The sequence below is a fragment of the Pan troglodytes genome, chromosome 12 (assembly GCF_028858775.2).
Source record: "Pan troglodytes isolate AG18354 chromosome 12, NHGRI_mPanTro3-v2.0_pri, whole genome shotgun sequence".
NCBI classification, from domain to species: domain Eukaryota; kingdom Metazoa; phylum Chordata; class Mammalia; order Primates; family Hominidae; genus Pan; species Pan troglodytes.
This window is the reverse complement of record NC_072410.2, coordinates 65098514-65111141: the sequence shown is the minus strand read 5'-3', so window position 1 is coordinate 65111141 and position 12628 is coordinate 65098514. Positions and strand designations below refer to the sequence as shown.

Here is a 12628-nt window from a genome sequence, read left to right as displayed (position 1 = left end):
GATAAAACCTAATTGATATATCACATTTCATACTTTAAAATAATTTATATTAATTTGCTAATGTAAAAATTTAGTTTCCCGCAAGTGGTAGTAATTTCCATTCAATTCTCATTTGCATTGTTGAATATTAAATATGTGTGTGTACATGTGTTTATCTAAAAAGATAAACTATATATGGGTCTGCATATGTATAATATTCTTACATATAGGGGTAGAGAAGAATTGCATTGGAAGAAAAGGAACAAAAATTATACTGCTCTGAATATACCACATTTGATATATTTTAATCTATATAAATGTGTTATACAGTTATAATACAAAGTTAATTTTCAGAGAAGCAATTTCTAAATATCTGAAGTAAAATAATTCATATAAGCTGAACTTCATACTAACTTGGTAGTGTAATCATGCAGAGAGGAAATTTCCAGGTGACTATAAAACACAGTACTTTAACTGAATACCTTTAATGAGGTATTTCTGAAGCACAAATATAATGTTATCTTAAAATCTGAAATTGCTTTTAGTACTTAAACTGTTGGTGAGAATATTAATATTATTATACTGAATTTGTGGTGTGTGTTTTATGGAAAAAAGTGAATGAATAATTATTTTAGTAACAATGAAATACAAATGAAAAGACAAGATCAAAGCAGTTAAGTAATTGCCCTACAGAACTGAGTTTAAATTATTTATATAAAATATAATAATTATTTGAATTAATTAATTACTCATTATATAAGTATATCTTATGGTATATTTCATCTTTACAGAATAAATAAATACTCCTTAGGCCTGAATACTAGTCCCAGAAATAAAAACGAATCCATGAGAAACAAACAATCCTAGTGCTCAAATTATAACTTCTAAATACCCTATCCCACAAAATGGAAGGGCTTTTTGAAAGGCAGGTATGGCACCAGACATTTGTGAGTCTGAAAAATTATTTCATACTAGACAGTATGGAAACTAACAAAGACTATCAGTGGCATGTCAATAGGATCCAGGAGAAAGCTTAAAGAGCTTTTTACTGGATAAAAATCAAATAATGTAAGCATGAATAAACATACCAACTGCAATATTTTGAAATGTATCAAATATATTAAAATATCAGCCATTCATTTGGAAAAATAGTCATCATCTTTAGAAGATTCTAAAGAAACAAATCATTTCTTTGAATTTATTTTTAATATTTATTATTTTAATTAATACATAAAATTGTATATATTTATCAAGTACAACATGCTGTTTTGAAATATGTGTGTATTATGGAATGGCTAAATCAAGCTATTTAACATATACATTACTTTATATACTTAGCATTTTTTTAGTGAGAACTTTAAAACTTTTTCTCAACAATATATTGTTATTAATTATAGTCACCATGTTTTACAATAGATCTGTTGAACTTATTCATCTTAACTGAAATTTTGTATCTTTTAGCTAACATCTTCCCAATCTCTTCTGCCAAAACAAAGCATTTTTTAAAACTGGCAAATAAGAGAATATGTAAAATGTCTATCTCATCTTTCCTATATAACCTCCATCACCTTTGTTCCAGGCTCTGGAAGTGTTAAAGGCAGACCTAGTTGCATAATGGGTTTAACCAATTCTAGCCCACTACTGAGTATTTTATAAATACTGAAATTAATGCTGTAATGATTATTCCTATAAATACTTCTTTTCATACATTTTATACACTTCATTCAGGATAAACTTCTGAAAACAGAATTGTAAAGTGAAGGGATATAGACATAATAAATTTGATAGATAACATTAAACTGTCTTAGAAGGAAGTGTGTCATTGTCTTTTCTAACCAACAGTGTATGAAATTATGCATTTTCTTAGACTGCATCAATGTTGTATATTTCTGTTTCAGTTTTTCCAATCTTACTTATAGAATTAAACATCTATTTCATTATGTTTTATAAGCATGTTTTAAATTATGAGTGATACTGACATATTTCCATGTTTATAATTAATCTGTTATTTTGCTTTTTTAAATTTTTTTTTAAAAATTAAAATGTGTTTTCTGTTGTATTCCTCTTTTAAAAAGTTGCGCCTCCTTTTGTTTGTTGGTTCTTTTTTTTTTTTTTTTTTTTTGAGATGGGGTCTCGCTCTGTCACCCAGGCTGGAGTGCAGTGGCACGATCTCGGCTCACTGCAAGCTCCGCCTTCCAGGTTCACACCATTCTCCTGCCTCAGCCTCCTGAGTAGCTGGGGCTACAGGCATCTGCCACCGCACCCAGCTAATTTTTTTTTTTTTTGTATTTTTAGTAGAGACGGGGTTTCACCGTGGTCTTGAACTCCTGACCTTGTGATTTGCCCACCTCAGCCTCCTAAAGTGCTGGGATTACAGGCGTGAGCCACTGCGCCCGGCCTGTTTGTTGGTTCTTTTATTGTTTATTTTTCTGAATGCTCTCTATATATTATGAAATTAGCCCTGTTCCATATTTTTGCAGTAATATTTCCAAGGGCATTAATTTTTTCATTATTTATTTCTTCCCACAAAAAAATTCTTAAAAATTTACAATTATCACTTTATAAATCTTGTTTTTTGTTATTTAAATCATGTTAAGAAAGTATCTATTTACTTCTAAAGTGATAGGATCTGCTAAAGCAACAGAGGAATTTGTAGAAAACATAATACAAAGAGAAACCTATACATGCATTTATACTAGATTTCTAAAATACAATTATATTTAGAAAAAATGTTTTTCAGAAAAAGGAGGTAATCATAATTGAATGACTGTAAATTCAACACTAAAATTGCTCTAATAAGCAAGATATGAAGAAAGGTTTTGCATGGCTGGCTAACAGACATAAGATAAAGAAGAAGAAGAGATGAAGTCTTCAAATAAGCTAACATTCAATCTAGAATTTAACCAAATGGAATAAATTTCCCACAAAGATTAAACTGCTCCGGTTCTGTGCAGGGCAACCTGATAGTGTGGTTAAAAATTGCAATGAGATTAATAGGGCGGAGGAGGAGTTTATAAAGCACAGTTGAAACCGCCTCAGAGACAGTGTTGGGGGAATAGTTTTGGGAAGTTTGAGACACGCATTCAAGGGTAAAGTCAGAATATGCTCTTGGGTTGTAAACAAGAAATAACATACCAAGTCCACACGCTGGGGCGCTTCTTAGGGAGTACAAAATTCCTGAATTCATCCACTCCATGATTTTTTGCCAAGATATTATTTGAAAGTCATTCATTCATTTAATCAACAGAAAGCCTAGTATATGCCAGGAATTATTACTTAACTGGTGAAGGTACAGGAGTGAATAAGACAAGTAAGGCCCTTGCTTTCATAAAATTTACATTTTATTCGACTGAGACAGGAAACTACAATTAAATTCCTAAGCAAACAAGGCAAGTTTGAGTTGTGATCAAAGTGGTGAAGATGGTAGATACAATAATATGAGTACTTGTCATAGCTGGGGTGATTAAAGAATCCCCTCAGAAGAAACAGCACTTGAACTGAATATAGAGTCATATGTGACCATGCAGATAAAGCTGGAATAGTGCTGCAAGAGGAGAGAATAGCAAGGCCTTTACTCAGCAATTAGCTTGATATGTTCAAGAAAGAGAAAGATCACTGTGGCTAGCTAGGGCAGGGTGGAGTGGAATGTATACCATATACATTCCAGTGTTCTACAACTGTAAGTTTTATCTACTTCCAAAACATGATTATTATCCTAAAAACATCTCATTTCCATTAAGTAATCATTCCCCATTCTCCCCTTACCACTACCCCACAGCAAACAATAATCAGCTTTCTGATAAATGCAACCATACAATATATGACCTATTCTGTCTGGCTTCTTTTACTTCACATCATGTTTTTAAGGCTCATCCATGTTAGAGGATGTACCAGCACTTTATTCCTCTTAATGGCTGAATAATATTTTATTGTATAAATATGCCACATTTTGGTTATTCATTTACCAGTTGATGGACATTTCAGGTGTTTCTACCTTTTGGCTGTGGTGAATAGTTCTTCTATTAAGACTTATAAACAAATGTTTGTTTGAACATTGGTTTATAATTTCTTTGGGTATATACCTATGCCTGGAATTGCCATGGCATATGGTAATTCTATGTTTAACTTTTTGAGGAATTGCTAAACTGTTTTTCACTCAAGCTGTACCATTTTACATATCTTTGAGCAATGTTCAAAGACTCAATTTCTCATGTCTTCTTTAACAATGTTTTCTGTTTTTTTTATTTTTTGTTTTGTTTTGTTTGAATTATAGCCATCCTAGTGACTGTGAAGTACTAATTATGTTGACACAATTTTCATGTGTCTATTGGCTGTTTGTATATCCACTTTGGATGAATATCCATTCAGATCCTTTGCTCATTTTCAAAACTGGTTATTTGTCTTTGTAATATTGGGTTTTAAATATTCTTTGTATTTTCTGCGTAGGAGTCCCTTATGAGATACGTGATTTGTAAAATATTTCTCCCATTCTCTGGATTGTCTTTTCACTTTCTTGAAAATGTGATTTGCTACACAAATTTAAAAAATATTTTTATTTTTAATTTTTGTGGGGACATAGTATTTGTACATGAGATATTTTGATACAGGTATACAATGTGTAATAATCATATCATGTAGAGTGGGGTATACATCCCCTCAAGCATTTATCCTCTGTGTTACAAACAGACCAATTATACTCTTTCAGTTACTTTTAAATGTACAATTAAGTTATTATTGACTATAGTCATCCTGTTGTGCTGTCAAATAGTAGGTCTTATTCATTCTAACTATTTTGGAACTCATTAACCTTCCCCACCTCCTCGCCATCCCCACTACTTTTCCCAGCTTGTGGTAACCATCTTTCTACTCTCTATGTCCATGAGTTAAATTAATTTTTAGATCTCACAAATAAGTGAGAACATGTGACATTTGTCTTTCTTTTTTTTTTTAATTTTAAGTTCAGGGGTACATGTGCAGGATGTGCAGGTTTGTTACACAGGTAAACATGTGTCATGGGGGGTTGTTGTACAGATTATTTCATCACCCAGATATTAAGCCTAGTATTCCAAAAGTTTTTAATGTTGATAAAGTCCAATGTATTGTCTTTTTCTCTTGTTGGGTGTCTTTATGTGTCATATCTAAGAATCTATTGCCAAATCCATAATCATCAAGATTTACTCTTATATTTTCTTATAAGGGTTTTATACTTTCTATTTTTATATTTAGATTTCTTATTCCTTTTGAGTGAATTTTTGTATATGGTATTAAGGTAGGAGTCAAAAGTCATTCTTTTTTACATGTAGGTATCCAGTTGTCTCATCACCATTTGTTTAAGACACTATTCTTTTCCCTCTGAATAGTGTTGGCACCTTTGTTGAAAATCAGTTGACTATAGATATATGGGTTCTGAATTCTCAGTTATGTTCTATTGGTCTATATGTCTACCATTATGGTAACACCACAGTTTTTATTACTGCTGCCTTGTAATACATTTTGAAACTTAAAAGTGAGAGTCCTCCAACTTTGTTTTTCTTTTTCAAAATCATTTTGGCTAGTGTCCCTTGCAATTCCATATGAATTTTTTGGATTAGCTTTTTCATTTTGGCAAAAATGGCCATTCAAATTTTGATAGGGGTCACATTTGAATATATAGATTGTTTGGGAAAGTACTAGCATCTTTACAATACTAGGCATTTCTATCCATGAACACTGCATGTCTTTCCAATTAAGTAGATGTTTTATTTCTTCAGCAGTGTTTCATACTTTTCATTGTACAAATCTCATACCTTTTGATTAAGTTCATTTCTAAGTATTTTATTCTTTTTATGCTATTATGAATGGAACTGTTCACATAATTTGATTTGCAAATTATTTATTACTAGTGTATGGAAGCACAGCTGATTTTTATGTGTTTATTTTTATCCTGAAATTTTGCTGAGTTTGTTTAATAGCCCCAAAAGATTTTTGTGTAGATTCCTTAGAATTATTTCTGTATAAAATGATCATTAGCCAGGCACAACGGCTCATTCTTATAATCACAGCACTTTGGGAGGTGGAGGTTTGCAGATCACTTGAGCCCAGGAGTTCAAGACTAGCCTGGGCAACATGGTGAAACCCCATCTCAACAAAAATATAAAAATTAGCTGGACATAGTAGTGTGCACCTGTAGTCCCTGCTAATCAGGAGGCTGAGGTGAAAAATCACTTGAGCCTGGGGAGGTTAAGGCTGCGGTGAGCCGTGATCACACCACTGCACCCCAGCCTGGGTGACAGAGCAAGACCTTGTCTCAAAAAAACAAAAAATTGTCATCTGAAAATAAAAACAATTTTACCTTTTTCTAATTTTCTTGATTTTTATTTCTTTTTCATACTTCATTGCTCTGGCTTGAATTTCCATGGCAATGCTGAATAAAAGTGGCAAATGTAAGCATCCTTGTTTTGCTCCTGATTTTAAGGGGACAATTTCTAGTCTTTCACCATTAACTATTATGTTAGCTATGGGTGTTAGAATTCTATTTCAATTTGTCTATATTATTATTGATTGCATCTCTTTGTATAGCATTTTTAGTGGTTGTTCTAGTTGTTGCATTATATGTATATACACACACACATATAGACACACATATGTATATATTCCCCATGAATTTATTTATGTGTACATATATGTGTATGTATATACACATGTGTGTGTATGCAATTATGTACCATATAATATTTTTGCAACTGATGTATAAGAAGACAGTCCCATAAAATTATAATGAAGCTAAACAATTTCTATTGCCTAGTATTTACTTTACTGTACTTTTTATCATTATTTTAGAGTGTACTCATTCTACTTATAAAAAATAGCTGTAAAACAAACTCAGGCAGGTCCCTGAGCAGGCATTCTTGAAGAAGGCATTGTTATCATAGGAAATGGCAGCTTCATGCATGCTATTACCCCTAAAGACCTTCTAGTGGGAAAAGATGTGGAGGTGGTAGACAGTGATGTTGATGATCCTGACTCTGTGTAGGCCTACGCTAATGTGTGTTTTTGTGTCTTAGTTTTTAACAAAAAAGTTGTAAAAGTAAATCAATTAAAAATGAAAATTTCTTAAATAGAAAATAGCTTATTAAATAAGATCTGAGAACGGGCAGACTGCCTTCTCAAGTGGGTCCCTGACACCTGACCCCCGAGCAGCCTAACTGGGAGGCACCCCCTAGCAGGTGCACACTGACACCTCACACGGCAGGGTACTCCAAAAGACCTGCAGCTGAGGGTCCTGTCTGTTAGAAGGAAAACTAACAAACAGAAAGGATATCCACACCAAAAACCCATCTGTACATCACCATCATCAAAGACCAAAAGTAGATAAAACCACAAAGATGGGGAAAAAACAGAACAGAAAAACTGGAAACTCTAAAAAAGCAGAGCGCCTCTCCTCCTCCAAAGGAACGCAGTTCCTCACCAGCAACGGAACAAAGCTGGACGGAGAATGACTTTGACGAGCTGAGAGAGGAAGGCTTCAGACGATCAAATTACTCAGAGCTACGGGAGGACATTCAAACCAAAGGCAAAGAAGTTGAAAACTTTGAAAAAAATTTAGAAGAATGTATAACTAGAATAACCAATACAGAGAAGTGCTTAAAGGAGCTGATGGAGCTGAAAACCAAGGCTCGAGAACTACGTGAAGAATGCAGAAGCCTCAGGAGCCGATGCGATCAACTGGAAGAAAGGTATCAGCGATGGAAGATGAAATGAATGAAATGAAGTGAGAAGGGAAGTTTAGAGAAAAAAGAATAAAAAGAAACGAGCAAAGCCTCCAAGAAATATGGGACTACGTGAAAAGACCAAATCTATGTCTGATTGGTGTACCTGAAAGTGACAGGGAGAATGGAACCAAGTTGGAAAACACTCTGCAGGATATTATCCAGGAGAACTTCCCCAATCTAGCAAGGCAGGCCAACATTCAAATTCAGGAAATACAGAGAACGCCACAAAGATACTCCTCGAGAAGAGCAACTCCAAGACACATAATTGTCAGATTCACCAAAGTTGAAATGAGGGAAAAAATGTTAAGGGCAGCCAGAGAAAAAGGTCGGGTTACCCTCAAAGGGAAGCCCATCAGACTAAAAGCGGATCTCTCAGCAGAAACTCTACAAGCCAGAAGAGAGTGGGGGCCAATATTCAACATTCTTAAAGGAAAGAATTTTCAACCCAGAATTTCATATCCAGCCAAACTAAGCTTCATAAATGAAGGAGAAATAAAATACTTTACAGACAAGCAAATGCTGAGAGATTTTGTCACCACCAGGCCTGCCCTAAAAGAGCTCCTGAAGGAAGCACTAACCATGGAAAGGAACAACTGGTACCAGCCACTGCAAAATCATGCCAAAATGTAAAGACCATCGAGACTAGGAAGAAACTGCATCAACTAACAAGCAAAATAACCAGCTAATATCATAATGACAGGATCAAATTCACACATAACAATATTAACTTTAAATGTAAATGGACTAAATGCTCCAATTAAAAGACATAGACTGGCAAATTGGATAAAGAGTCAAGACCCATCAGTGTGCTGTATTCAGAAAACCCATCTCACATGCAGAGACACACATAGGCTCAAAATGAAAGGATGGAGGAAGATCTATCAAGCAAATGGAAAACAAGCTCTGCACCAAGATCCAAAATTGACACCCTAACATCACAATTAAAAGAACTACAAAAGCAAGAGCAAACACATTCAAAAGCTAGCAGAAGGCAAGAAATACCTAAATTCAGAGCAGAACTGGAGGAAATAGAGACACAAAAAACCCTTCAAAAAATTAATGAATCCAGGAGCTGGTTTTTTGAAAGGATCAACAAACTTGATAAACCGCTAGCAATACTAAAGAAAAAAAGAGAGAAGAATCAAATAGACGCAATAAAAAATGATAAAGGGGATATCACCACCGATCCCACAGAAATACAAACTACCATCAGAGAATACTACAAAAACCTCTACGCAAATAAACTAGAAAATCTAGAAGAAATGGATAAATTCCTCGACACATACACTCTCCCAAGACTAAACCACGAAGAAGTTGAATCTCTGAATAGACCAGTAACAGGATCTGAAATTGTGGCAATAATCAATAGCTTACCAACCAAAAAGAGTCCAGGACCAGATGGATTCACAGCCGAATTCTACCAGAGGTACAAGGAGGAACTGGTACCATTCCTTCTGAAACTATTCCAATCAATAGAAAAAGAGGGAATCCTCCCTAACTCATTTTATGAGGCCAACATCATTCTGATACCAAAGCCGGGCAGAGACACAACCAAAAAAGAGAATTTTAGACCAATATCCTTGATGAACATTGATGCAAAAATCCTCAATAAAATACTGGCAAACCGAATCCAGCAGCACATCAAAAAGCTTATCCACCATGATCAAGTGGGCTTCATCCATGGGATGCAAGGCTCGTTCAATATACACAAATCAATAAATGTAATCCAGCATATAAACAGAGCCAAAGACAAAAACCACATGATTATCTCAATAGATGCAGAAAAGGCCTTTGACAAAATTCAACAACCTTCATGCTAAAAAGTCTCAATAAATTAGGTATTGATGGGACATATTTCAAAATAATAAGAGCTATCTATGACAAATCCACAGCCAATATCATACTGAATGGGCAAAAACTGGAAGCATTCCCTTTGAAAACTGGCACAAGACAGGGATGCCCTCTCTCACCACTCCTATTCAACATAGTGTTGGAAGTTCTGGCCAGGGCAATTAGGCAGGAGAAGGAAATAAAGGGTATTCAATTAGGAAAAGAGGAAGTCAAATTGTCCCTGTTTGCAGACGACATGATTGTATATCTAGAAAACCCCATTGTCTCAGCCCAAAATCTCCTTAAGCTGATAAGCAACTTCAGCAAAGTCTCAGGATACAAATCAATGTACAAAAATCACAAGCATTCTTATACACCAACAACAGACAAACAGAGAGCCAAATCATGAGTGAACTCCCATTCACAATTGCTTCAAAGAGAATAAAATACCTAGGAATACAACTTACAAGGGATGTGAAGGACCTCTTCAAGGAGAACTACAAACCCCTTCTCAAGGAAATAAAAAAGAATACAAACAAATGGAAGAACATTCCATGCTCATGGGTAGGAAGAATCAATATCGTGAAAATGGCCATACTGCCCAAGGTAATTTACAGATTCAATGCCATCCCCATCAAGCTACCAATGACTTTCTTCACAGAATTGGAAAAAACTACTTTAAAGTTCATATGGAACCAAAAAAGAGCCCGCATTGCAAAGTCAATCCTAAGCCAAAAGAACAAAGCTGGAGGCATCACACTACCTGACTTCAAACTGTACTACAAGGCTACAGTAACTAAAACAGCATGGTACTGGTACCAAAACAGAGATATAGATCAATGGAGCAGAACAGAGCCCTCAGAAATAACGCCGCATATCTACAACTATCTGATCTTTGACAAACCTGAGAAAAACAAGCAATGGGGAAAGGATTCCCTATTTAATAAATGGTGCTGGGAAAACTGGTTAGCCATATGTAGAAAGCTGAAACTGGATCCCTTCCTTATACCTTAAACAAAAATCAATTCAACATGGATTAAAGACTTAAATGTTAGACCTAAAACCATAAAAACCCTAGAAGAAAACCTAGGCATTACCATTCAGGACATAGGCATGGGCAAGTACTTCATGTCTAAAACACCAAAAGCAATGGCAACAAAAGACAAAATTGACAAATGGGATCTAATTAAACTAAAGAGCTTCTGCACAGCAAAAGAAACTACCATCAGAGTGAACAGACAACCTACAAAATGGGAGAAAATTTTCGCAACCTACTCATTTGACAAAGGGCTAATATCCAGAATCTACAATGAACTCAAACAAATTGACAAGAAAAAAACAAACAACCCCATCAAAAAGTGGGCAAAGGACATGAACAGACACTTCTCAAAAGAAGACATTTATGCAGCCAAAAAACACATGAAAAAATGCTCACCATCACTGGCCATCAGAGAAATGCAAATCAAAACCACAAAGAGATACCATCTCACACCAGTTAGAATGGCAATCATTAAAAAGTCAGGAAACAACAGGTGCCGGAGAGGATGTGGAGAAATAGGAACACTTTTACACTGTTGGTGGGACTGTAAACTAGTTCAACCATTGTGGAAGTCAGTGTGGCCATTCCTCAGGGATCTAGAACTAGAAACACCATTTGACCCAGCCATCCCATTACTGGGTATATACCCAAAGGACTATAAATCATGCTGCTATAAAGACACATGCACATGTATGTTTATTGCGGCACCATTCACAATAGCAAAGACTTGGAACCAACCCAAATGTCCAACAATGATAGACTGGATTAAGAAAATGTGGCACATATACACCATGGAATACTATGCAGCCATAAAAAATGATGAGTTCATGTCCTTTGCAGGGACATGGATGAAATTGGAAATCATCATTCTCAGTAAACTATCGCAAGAACAGAAAACCAAACACCGCATATTCTCACTCATAGGTGGGAATTGAACAATGAGAACACATGGACACAGGAAGGGGAACATCACACTCTGGGGCCTGTTGTGGGGTGGGGGGAGGGGGGAGGGATAGCATTGGGAGATATACCTAATGCTAGATGAGGAGTTAGCGGGTGCAGCGCACCAGCGTGGCACATGTATACATATGTAAGTAACCTGCACATTGTGCACATGTACCCTAAAACTTAAAGTACAATAATAAAAAATTTAAAAAACAAAATAAATAAATAAATAAAAATTAAAATTAAAAAAATAAGAAAGAAAATATTTTTGTACAGCTATACAATGTATTTGTGTTTTAAGCTGTTAGCACAAAAGACTCAAAAAGTTTTCAAAAATTTAAAAAGTTTGTAAAGTAAAAATGTTACAGTAAGCTGTGGTTAATTTATTACTAAAAAAGAAAAAAAAATTAAATGAATTGTACCCTAAGAACACAGTGTTTATTATAAAGTCCATAGTAATATCCTAGGTGTTTACATTCACTCACCACCTACTTACAAAGCAATTTTCAGTCCCACAAGCTTCATTCATGCTAAGAACCCTATACAGGCATATCATTTTATATCTTTTGTACCATTTTTTACTGTACATTTTCTGTCTTTAGATATGTTTAGATAACAAAGATACTTATTGTGCTCCAACTGCTTATAACATTCAGTACAATAACTAGCTGTACAGATTTGTAGCCTAGAAACAACAATAGATTATACCATATATCCTAGGTGGGTACCAGGCTATACCATCTAGTTTTGTGTAAGTACACTCTATAATATTTACACAATGAGAAAATTGCCTAACAATGGATTTCTCAAAATGTTTCCCCATCATTAAGCAAGACTGTATATAACACATACACATATCTTATATAGCATAATTGTGTTATCACTATAATATTTTGATTATAAGTTTAGAAAGTTTAGAAAGTTTACCTCCTTTCATATTCCTCTGTCCTCGCCATTTATAATTTATAATTGTATTAAATATTATTTTCTTCTTACATAAAATTAGAATTGCATAGTGTTGTACTTTTTGCTTCAACCATTAAACCCAATTTAGAAAACTCGTGAGAAAGAAAACCTACTATAA

At 34.6% G+C, this 12628-nt stretch overlaps 1 protein-coding gene across 1 annotated transcript in view; it reads right to left on the bottom strand.

Moving 5' to 3' along the window:
- The window catches only part of LOC134807785 (formin-2-like), a 499018-nt gene that overhangs the window by 28327 nt on the left and 458063 nt on the right, over positions 1 to 12628 (bottom strand). The gene's annotated exons all lie outside the window — the stretch shown is intronic.